Consider the following 12020-nt stretch of genomic DNA (forward strand, 5'->3'; position numbering starts at 1 on the left):
GTCAGGTCAGAGACCTGCCTAGAGCTGCTCACCTCAAAAGGGGCAGTGGCTGTGCTGTGCAAGCAGAGAACCAGTGCCTTCCTGTCACCAGGCATTGTCCCTGCCTGGTCTCAGGGGACAGCCATGTTCTTCCCACCTCATGAGGCCTCAACTGTAGTGTATTATGTTTATGCTGCCAGGGCTCAGAAAAGCAGCTCAGGGGGACTTCGTTATCCCACAGGCCTTGGCACACATGCACTCAGCATGATGTGTCCTGATGGCTGGCCTACTCTAGGGCCCATGACTCATGGGAGTTGGGACCTCAGAAGGTGGTGGTTCTGTGTTTCACAGGAGAACAAGGTGATGTACCATGTGATCTAAAGCCCAAGAAGACCCATTTCTCTCAAAAGTCAGAGAAGAAAAACAAGTGGGCGTTTGATTATGTCATAATCTGTCCACTCCCACCCCTTTCATCACCCCACCGTGGGAAAGTAATGATACGATTGCAGTACTGTGCATGTGTCAGACTTACTGGGGTGATCACTTTGTAGCACATATATGTCGGATCAAGACGTTGTACATCTGAAACTAAATAACACTGAATATCAACTGTAATTGAAAAATGAAAAAAATTAAATATTACAAGACATCGTTTTATATCACACTTTAAAATGTACAAAGAGCTTTTACATCTCACCCTCAGGGTGAGGGAAGGCGTGTTGAAAAGCCGGGCTAAAAGGACCAGACAAATGAAGCTAAGGGCGGCTCACATGCACACACTAGCAAAGGGGGCCCCGGCCTGACTCCAAACCCAGGTCAGCCTCCAGTGGTGCTGGCACCGGGGCCAGGCCTAGAGGGTCACGCTGGCTCCCTGCTCTGCTGCTGCCATTTTAAGATTCTTACTTTGTGTGCGAGGGGCCTGTGTTTCGGTTTGCACAGGGCCCAGTGCACTGTATTGCTGGACCGGTCCAGGTCCATGTTTTTTCCTCTTAGAATTAAAGTAGTAAGTGAAATTTATTGAAACCAGAGTTCTCAAACATCTTTTGTTTGAAATAGAATTGCTAATTTCGGTTTTGTTTAAAGACAGTGGCACAGTATTGAAAACCCCAGCACCCACCAGATGCTCTTGCCGCTTCATGGGGTGCAGCCCAGGCCTGGGCCCTGTGCAGACCAGTACAGGTGACCACTGTCACACTTCTTTGATGCTTAAAACACATAGGAAACAGCTACTTTGTCATTTAAGTCAGGCCAAATACCTTTTAAAAACAGAATATAAAGATTTGTTTAAAAACATAAAAGGAAAAAGAAAAATGTTTATTTTCCTGGAATTTGATTATACTGATTATACTGAATGTTGATCCAATATGTAGACCAAGGCATGGAGCCCTAAAATCTTCTCTTTTTCTCTCAAGGAGATATATAGGAAAGGGTGTTAATAGGGTTTAATCAGCAGTTCCTGTGAGCGGAGAGCATGCTTGCCCCTCTCAGACCCTGCAGGCCAGTGACGCAGGCATCTCAGCCACAGGAGCACAGAGAAGCTTCTGCTGAAGTTTTTTTCCTCCCAAAGTGTGTATGACAAGCTAACATGTGAAAATGCACAGAGCAATTAATTTAAAGGATGTTAGATGGCAAGAAAAAAGAGAGAGCAAAGAGAGCTAAAGATAAAGCCCAATCAGCGTATATTTGCTTATTCTAAAAGCATTTCATAGGGAAACTCTTATATTCTGAGCTCCTTACTAAGCACTAAGATCCAAAGAGAAATAATATAAATATAAAACATTTTCTATAAAATATTATTGCACGGGTTCTAGTGACACAGAGAATTTATAAACTGAACTTTTTTATGAGCAATATGCTCAAATATGCTGTGAATTTTTCTAAAGAGAGAGAAACGCTTCCTAACACCCATTAGTTGGAATAGCAGGATGGCCAGTTTAGCCAGTTTCTCAAGCAGGTTGATTAGAGGAGACCTTTAAGATATCCAATTTGATTTATTATTCAGTTGGGAATTAACAAAGAATGGATCTTGATATAAATTCTTCTGTACGTTTTATTATATTGACATTTCAGTGGATAGATAATATAGCGAACCCCTGGGTATATTACTATCAAGGATGCCATTGATTCTATCAGCAGCATTATCCTGCAATTTTCCCTCATAACTATTTATGCAACTCTCCGTGATTTGTAATTCAGCGTAATCATTTTCTGTGGCAGCTCCAATTTTCTTTCCATGGGGTACCTGGGCTATGTACTGGAACAAGGCTTGATTTTAAGCTCAAAGATTCGGGGTTTAATGTTAGAATAATGTAGAGGAGATCAAAGAAGTTTTAGAATGGAATTAATTGTTATGGATGAGAAGGAAACATTAGTCTTTTATTTTGTTAGTTTCGTGAGGTGGATCCGAGATAAGCAGTGGGAAGCAGGAGAACACAGATAAAATCAGAGGCGTTTCCAGAGCAGAGCGGCAGGAGAGGAAATTTGCAGGAACCTGATGCTTGAACAAAGTTGCCTCTACTTTCCCTTGATCTCCTCCCTGCTGGCTCCTTGGGGAGCTGCTTCTGGGTACTTTTGAGCAATAGCCTGGCGCCTGCCCTGGAGCAGTGCCCTGGAGCAAGGTGGGGGCGGGGCGGGGCAGGGGTTGGCTTTGCCTTGTTTAGTTGAAGTAGGGCACCATCAAGGTCATTACAAAACATGCTGGTTTACTTTTTCTCCATTCACAGTGAGGAAGAAAGGAACAGAAATGGACGAGGGTGGATACGAGCCCTGGGCCCAGTGTATCAGAATCAGAAGAGCATGTCCACGACCATAGTCCTCTGTGAACTGGAAATGAGCCTTCCACAGAGAAGAACGCACATCCCAGAGCTGCAGCTCACGGTTCTGCTGGAACTTAGTCCCCGAGCTCAGCCACAGAAGGAACCAGTGTATTTAACGCAGAGGTGACGCGCTCCGCCAAGCCCAGCAGGCGGCCCCACGCCTGAACCAGTGGCCTTGTCTCCCTGGATGGAAGTTGTCCAACAACTTCCCCCACCTTTTCATTTCCTGCCTCAGTGGAGAGACTTTCTGGCACAGCCTTGTGGGCGATGCTATTTTCCTTCCCCTACACATTCCTACTGGAACAGAGATCAAGACTCCCTTAGAGTTTGCTTTCTTAGTCTAGGAAATGCATGGAGCCTCCTGCCTTGTAATACACCAGCTGTCTCATTCATAAAGTCTTGTCCTGGGAAATGCCTCATTCATTCCTGCAGGAGACCCACAGCTGGGAGAGCAAGGGCATTCAGAACCTTGGGAGCTGGGACAACAGCTAGTGCTTGGCAGCAGCTTCCATGCTGCTTTAGCAACGTGCACGGATGCCAGGGAGCAGGAAACGCTGCCCTTCTTTCCACTTGTCTCTTCGCCGGCAGGACCTGAGAGGAAACGGTGCGCTTTGCCGTGGACTCGCGTGGAGCCGTGTCCTCCTGGACAGCAGGCATGCTGGTTGGAAGTGTCTGCTGTGGAAGGAGAAAACGACAAGTGTGGGATTTTGCTGTCAATCAGGGCCAAGCTGGCTTTCCCTCCCACTGGACATGTCACAGAGTGTCCACCATGCACTCCCATGCCAGGCCATGGAGCCAGGCTGGCCTCCTCCTCTGCCACCAAACACACAGGCCTCCGTTTCAGAATCTCATCACGGGCAACCTTATCTTCCCACATTAGTAACTGCGAAACAATAAACATGACACAATTCCGATGGACAGGCATCCGGTGGAGCTCCTTCTGCGGAGAGAGCCCTCCGGAATCTCAGGCATAAGAGGCCTGTGTTTATCTCTCCACCAGCAGCATGATGTGACTGATTTACAAGAGTTTAACTCAAGTGCTAATCTGACAGTGACGGAGAGCTCCTCACCGGCAGTCACTTACATGTCATATTAGTCGCCTCCCCTATTAAAGCAGTGTGGTCGATAATTGCAACGCTTTTATGTCTAGTGGTTCTGACAAGCCTCTCTTCAAGTCACATATGGGCAGTCTCTCTCTCTGCTCAGCCCGGCAGTGGCAAACCATTTAAACTGAGAAAGTATTGTTCTCTGCGTATTGTGGAGCAAGGGCAGTTCAAGGGAAGTGAGACTGCGTGGCTACCTGCTGGTGTGCAGTAAAATGAGATGGACATGATACCGGGCTGGGAGCACAATTAAATCTATTTCGCGCCGATGTGTTGCTGGACAGATGAGTTTCCACATGGCAGAGCTTTATGATCTGTAAGGTAGACTGAACTAATAGATTGGTGTGGCGCACACTGGAGTTCCCCAGGATGAGAGAGCAGGCAGTGGGACATTTGAACTATAGGTTTCTCATATGCTCCACGTCATGCTGAGTTTTTATAGCCCCTGGCTTTCAGAAAGCCTGTTTCAAAGAGGTTTGCGCTAGACTGGGCAAGCAGTTTTGCTCTGCAGATATTGTCGCTACCGATTTAGTGGAATGCAATTAGGAAGCCTAAATTAAGTGGTAATGGAGAACCAGCTCTTGAAACTGGGGTTTCCACGGCAACCACTGCTTACAATACAGCCTTCAGTTAGTTTTCTCACTTTATCTGCAAAATGCACAATTGAGCTTTAAAACAGCTCGCCGCTGAAAACCGCACTGTAAACAACTGTTTGCAATGAGAGTTTTACACGGTCTTTAAATACAACAAACTATTACAGAAAATGTACTTGTCCAGGTTAATAAAGCAAAATCTGAGTTGCCAATGAGTGAGCGATTTTTAAATGTATCACTCCTTTCCTGTTAGGGGTTTATTTTTAAGAGAAGGTGTCACAAGTCATTAGGTATCTTAACCTGGGTCATCTTGCTCCATTCTCAGCTCCCCTGACGGTCGCGTATCCCACCAGGCCTTGCTCAAATGCATTTCCCTTCAGCAAACAGGAGTTTGTTGCCTTAAATAAACACACAGTGGGCTCTTTTTCAAGGTTCTTTTTATATTTTGATAACACTGTACAGATTTTTCTTATCTGTCCTCTTGGTATCATGTTGTACACTTGCAAGACTTGCATATTCACTGATTTGTGTTCATCCGTTTTCCAGATTACTAGTCTTTTGAGTCTCTTAAAGCTCATGTTCCATTCTCTGTGCATCCAATGGCTGACCAGCTAGGAACTTTTGTGCCAGCAAATGTAGACAAGACAGAGTTCAAAGACAATATCAAAATAGGTAGCTTTAAACACATGGTTGTTAAAAATAACCATGGAGAATTTTGTAAAATCTATTCTCTTTCATGGCAGAGAGGCCATATTTTATTATCACAGGGCTGTCGCTTTTGCTTAGGTGCTTCGGGAATGCACACACGTATGTACAGTTATATGTAAGGATGCTTTTCCTAGTGGAAAATAATCAGATTAGTTTCTGCAAAGAAGAGAAGAGGATGGGATCAAATGTGGGGCCCCATGGCTCTAACACTGTTTAATCGCCAGTCCTAACGGAGAAGCACTGGGACAGGTCTGGGTGACTCGGGCAGCCGGTGCAAACCGGGCACTGGGCAGCACAGAGGGGCGCGTCACCTGCGGTTCCTGATCTCTCACGGTGGCCAGGTCATACGTGCACCATTTTCACTGTGAGAACATGCAGAGAGGGGCAGAAAGCATGCGTGTGTCACTCTTATTTATGTGGCTTTTGAGGGAAACCAGATTCTGGGCCTCCATTTGATATGTTCGCTGTAGACTCGTGTGCCAAGTAGGGAGGAAGCCCATGTCCCAGGAAGCCTGAACCTTCTGCAGGACAATGGCTATTTCTATTCTGAGTTGTTGCAAAGTCTTCAGTTTTGACCTAACCTAGATTTAGGAGGTGTCATTGCTTTATGGAAAACTCCATTTTTTTCCTCACTACTCAGTGATACAATCAAAATGGCTTCAACAATTTTCCCATTTTTAGAATATAAACGTTGAATAAAACCAAAGGATCAAATAAAAATAATGTGGCTGATATTTAATAAGGCTCACGATACTTTTAAAGGGGTCTTGTCATCTATCCTGACATTGTTGTAAGCACAACCAAAGCCTTATTGTCGCTCTTTGCTATGAAAATACATCTGTTAACTTACATCTTTAAGAATTTAAACTTGGAGAGATTGAATGCATCCTTTTGTTCACTAACTGATAAACCTGAAAAGTAGTGTTTAATCGAATCCCAACTACTGGTAAGACACTATTTTTCCCATGCCTTAAAACAAATGTTAATTTATGGAAAACTAATTTAAATCTTCCATGGGAAAGAACCTGCAGTAGTAAGGTGCTCACAGCTTTTGGTAGGCATCTTGCTTTAACATTGTTGGCATTTTCTCCAAAATGCACAAAGACTCACAATAAGTGTTGTGCTCTGGCAAAAATGTGCATATTGCTGTGTATGCATTGCATTCCATGTGACCAAACACGGGCCAAAGGGAAGGTTCTAGTATAAGGACATATCTTAGCATCTTCCAAAACTACATTTTTGAAAAGTGTATTTTTAGATTAAGCATATGTTCAGTGATTTGCCCTCTCCCAAGAGCAGATTTTAATTCAGGCCATGGAGAGCATGGAGGCTGAGTCCCTGAGAAGGCTGGGCAGGGGCCGGGAGGTCCCATGGTTTTTTGCTGTGGAAAATAATCAGAGAACTCCACGCACCAGCAGCCACCAGGGACAGACTTTCAGCCAAGTGCCCCTCGCCAGGGTGTGTGCCCATCTTCCCTGCCCCAGCATAGTGACCACACCCACTGGATTCCCACCCTCAGCGAGCTGTGCCCTAAAAAGAAAGAAATGCCACACTGCTGATTCTTAGGAAGTTACAATTAACCCCTTAACTCTTTTCTTTTAATGTTTTTATTGATTTTAGAGAGAGAAGAAGGGAGAGAGAGAGAAACATCAATGTGAGAGAGAAACATCAATGTGAGAAATATGGATCGATCGGCTGCCTCCTGCATGTCCCCTTAACTCTTTTAATTTCCTTCTTATTCTACTTAAACTTTAATTTTAGGTACCTTCTATATAACACAGAAGTCATGTTTTGGATAGAATTAAAAGAAAATTAACCTAGTATATAGGATGAGTTTTTCACCTTATGGGATAATTCAATAACTCCAAGTCAACCTGAATAAGGGGAATACTGTCAATCCATCTCCACTTTGTGACTTTAAGTCACAGTGTACATCTTGGTTTCGATTGGCATTGCTTTAATGACAGCGATGGCTCTTCCATGTTCCACCTGAGGGCAGCACCCATGCCCCACGCTGGGACATGCTCCTGGGCCTTTGTGCTCCGTTTCACTTTTTATTGTTGTTGTTAATCCTCACCCGAGGACATTTTTCCATTGATCTTTTGGAAAGAGTGGAATAGAGAGAGAAAGACAGAGAGGAACATCCATGTGAGAGAAACACATTGATTGGTTGCCTCCTGCATGCACCCTGACCAGGGCCCAAGCCCAGGAGGAGCCTGCAACTGAGGTACAGGCCCTTGACCAGAATCGAACCCAGGACCCTTAGTCCACAGGCCGATGCTCTATCCACTGATCCAAACTGGCTAGGGCCCATTTCACTTTTGAAGATTAACTGCATGTTCCATCTTTTAATGAGTATAGAAGTGTTGAATTCCTTTCTCAAGGAAACTATGATTAAATTATTGTGTTAAATTATCATGTTTTATCCTGTCTGCAGTAGGGAGAAGGGGGAGCTGCAGGTATGCATGTTTTTCTTAAGCAATGTTAGTTTTAACATTTAAGGACCCTAAAGGTTAAAGTGGATTAAAATGCTGTCTTCCAAGAATTTTCAAAATTGAAATAAGATGATCGGTAAACAAAGGTGATCTCTGTTTTGATTACAGGGAAATGCCTCCGTGGTCCTTTTCTTTTAGGTGAAATAAACATCTTTAAAGTAAGCACAGTCAATATGTTTCTCAGCACGGTGTGCTGTGATTGTAATTAGCTCTTCCTCCTTTGTGAGGTGGCAGCATCAAATTGCATTTAATTACTCCCAAGCCGTTTGCTGATTTCTTATTTTTGTGACACCTCACAATACATCTTTGCCAACATAAAGACACTCATTCGCTTATCCTGAGGCCTTTATGGGCAACTCGCCTCCATATTTGAGGTGAGCATCATTACAGCTCTGCCTTTCAACCCAGCAAGGCATGCATACCGAAGTCAAAGCCATAAGCTGGCCCATGTTCTGTAATAAATTCTTGCATTAGACTTTTCCGTGACTGAGTAGCTGATAATGCCATAGAAATTGATTATTTGTGATGTTCTTATCACTGCTTCAAATAGCTACTTTTCTCCACACATTTGGATTTGGCTCAGGTATGCAGGGGACTGACGGAGGGAGCCCTTACCTGGACAGAGCGGACGCAAGGTGGCACTGGCAGCAAACCGGCATGGAAGGAGTTTTGCCACCTTTGATTTCAGTGGAATTTAAGATCTAGAAATGAAGATGTAAGTGAGTTTTCTGTGGAGGATCTTAAATGCCTAATATACAGGTAAAAAAATTAAATTAAAATTTAAAAAAAATAGAATGGCAGATGCAAAGAACTAATCTTCCCCCAAAATCATCTCAGAGCAACAATCTCATAGTAGCTACACTTGATGCTCTGCAGGCAATGATCTAATTTAACAGTTCGGGGTTTTTCCTGGTCTCCTGATTAAATAGAGATATATCAACTCATAATTATATACTGTTTCAATATACTTTAGTGCCTTTAGACAAATCTTGTTGTTAGAGCAGCACATGCTAAAATAAAATTGGACACACCAATATTCTAAGTTGATGGCCAGATTTTTTTTTTTGGAGGAAGGGGGTCATAACTTTGACTTTGATTTGTAACATTTAACAGTTTTGGGTTGATTCAAACAAACTGTGTTCCTGTCCAAATTAAAAAGAGTTCCATTGATCCTTCAACCTGAGCACACCTGGAAACTCTGTTCTTGCTAAAACTCAACAAATTCCTTAGGGGAGTTTTCCTGAAACATCATGTTGGGCTAAGCCAGGAGAGTCCCCACGAAAATGCCAGGTCTGCACTTACCCACACCCGGCTCGTTGCACTGTCATATAGGCACACACCACTTTTCCAGAGCACGCCATGTCTAAAGCCACAGTGTCTTTGCTTATGGTCAGCACATAATATGTATTCTCTGCATTTAATGTAAAGGAGCTGAATTAAGAGTTTAATGATAATCATTTTGACTCATTCTGCTATTTGATTATTATTTGCTAAAGTGTTTCCTAACCATACTGTAAACCCTTTGAGAACATGAATTCTGTCTGATTTATCTTTACATTGCCAAAATCTAAAAGATTGCCTAAAGCCAGGGTGCTGAAGACGTTGGGGAATGTCCACATGCTTGGTGTGCTGAGGCGAGTGCTGGGTTAGCTGCTGCCCTATCCCTGCTGGGAGAAGATTGCAAGTGTTCACTATGGCAAAGCATTGCATCAGAGAAGATCAAACCATGGGAAATGGAGAATTAATCATTTTAAGAGCTGAATATAATTTTTGGCAGCCCCATGAGAATAAATTTCATTTGTTAAAAACATGCTTAGGCTTTGGAAGCAAACAGGGAAGATGAAGTCTTCTTTCCAGCCCATTCTAATTCCATGGTCCAGAGAAAGTCACTCGCCCTTTCAAAGCCTCTGTTCTCTTAAGAAAAGGAAATAAATTCACCTCAGAGTTGAGTGTGAAGATTTCATAAGTTACAACATGGATGGGCTTAGAAGATTAGAAGCTCCACATATGGTTAAATTTCTTTTCTCTCCTGATTTTCAGTGATTGCAATCCCTGATTTTCATGCTGAGAGATCAAGAACACTGGACTTCATTAAAAATGGTTCACTTTTATTATTTTTTATTTTTTTAATTTAATAAATCTTTATTGTTCAGATTATAACAATTGTTTCTCTTTTTTCCCCCCATAGGTCACCTCCACCCGGTTCCCACCCCACCCTTTGCCCTTACCTCCCCCCCACTGTCCTCATCCATAGGTGTACGATTTTTGTCCAGTCCCTTCCCGCACCCCCCACACTCCTTTACCCCCAAGAATTGTCAGTCCACTCCCTTTCTATGCCCTTATTCTATTATATTCACCAGTTTATTCTGTTCATCAGATTTTTTATTCACTTGATTTTTAGATTCACTTGTATTTGTTGTTCATAATTTTTATCTTTTTCTTTTTCTTCTTCGTCTTCTTAAAGAATACCTTTCAGCATTTCATATAATACTGGTTTGGTGGTGATGAACTCCTTTAGCTTTTTCTTACCTGTGAAGCTCTTTATCTGCCCTTCCATTCTGAATGATAGCTTTGCTGGGTAGAGTAATCTTGGTTGTAGGTTCTTGCTATTCATCACTTTGAATATTTCTTGCCACTCCCGTCTGGCCTGCATAGTTTCTGTTGAGAAATCAGCTGACAATCATATGGGTGCTCCCTTGTAGGTAATTAACTGTTTTTCTCTTGCTGCTTTTAATATTCTCTCTTTGTCTTTTGCTCTTGGCATTTTAATTATGATGTGTCTTGGTGTGGTCCTCTTTGGATTCCTTTGGTTTGGGGTTCTCTGTGCTTCCTGGACTTGTAAGTCTATTTCTTTCACCAGGTGGGGGAAGTTTTCGGTCATTATTTCTTCAAATAGGTTTTCAGTATCTTGCTCTCTCTCTTCTTCTGGCACCCCCATAATTCGGATGTTGGTACGCTTGAGGTTGTCCCAGAGGCTATTTACACTGTCTTCAAATGTTTGGATTCTTTTTTCTTTTTGCTTTTCTGGTTGAGTGTTTTTTGCTTCTTTGTATTTCAAATCTTGGACTTGATTCTTGCGGTCCTCTAGTCTGCTGTTAGGTCTCTGTATAATATTTTTTATTTCAGTCAGTGTATGTTTAATTTCTAGTTGGTCCTTTTTCATAACCTCGGGGGTCTCGCTAAATTTATCGGCCTTTTCAAGGAAATTCTTGAAAAACCTTATAACCATGGTTTTGAACTCTATATCCAGTCATTTGCTTTCCTCCATTTCTTTCATTTGTGATCTGTTTCTTTGTCTCCGCATTTTTGCTGCTTCCCTGAGTTGGTAGAGTAGTTTTGTGTGCTAGGAGTCCTATAGGGCCCAGTGGCTCAGCCTCCCCAGTTACCTGAGGTGGACACTCTTGGTGCACCCCTTTGTGGACTGTGTGCACACCCTTGTTGTAGTTAAGTCTTGATTATTGTTGGTATCACTGGGAGGAATTGACCTCCAGGCCAATTGGCTGTGAGGATCAGCTGTGTCTATGCTGGGAGAACTTCTGTGCTGGAGACAGCCTTATGAGACAAGACTTGAAAAATTGCAAAAGCCTCTGTGCTCAGCTTGGATGGGGCGGAGTCTCAGGGCGGAGCAGACAGCCTTGGCTTCCCGTCAGCCCTGCCCTATGAGGCCCCTGGGTCTCAGTGTCCCTTGGTAAACACTGCAAGCACCTCTGAGAGAAAGCCGCCCTCGAGTTTCGCCCGCTGCCAGACAGTCCAGTTTCTCCCCTAATGAGTCTGGGTTCCCAGATTCTCACCCAGAACTGGAGTTCAGTGAAGTCAGGAGCTTCTGTCTCCCTCCTGCTTGAGAAAGCCAGCCATGCACTCTGCCGCCAGTCCTCTCCACGTGCTCGCGTTTCCATACCTCAGCCTTTTGCACCTCCTCTGAGTCTCAATGTGCTTTTCTCTTTCCTTCTAGTTGTAGAATTTCCACTCAGCCAGCTTTCCTGTGGTTCTGGATGGTGTCTGTTTTGTCTTTTAGTTGTAGTTTTGAAATTGTTTTGCAAGGCAGCAGTTTAGGTGTTTACCTATGCCGCCATCTTGGTTTCCCCCAAAAAATGGTTCACTTTTAATAAGTTTAAGTTATTTGTATTTTTCAATTATTGGTTTCATTATTCTTTCAGGATTATTTTTGTCTTATTTATTTTCATCCCCTTCCCTTTTTTTTATTTTCATGTCCACAATAATAGTTCCTAAATCTTAGCATCTGTTAATAACCTATAAATTTTGGATAACTTTTATGACACAAAATACAGCATAAATATTTGTTTTGGTCATCACACATTTTCATAT

Source organism: Plecotus auritus (genome assembly GCF_963455305.1).
Source record: "Plecotus auritus genome assembly, chromosome: 8".
Taxonomy (NCBI): domain Eukaryota; kingdom Metazoa; phylum Chordata; class Mammalia; order Chiroptera; family Vespertilionidae; genus Plecotus; species Plecotus auritus.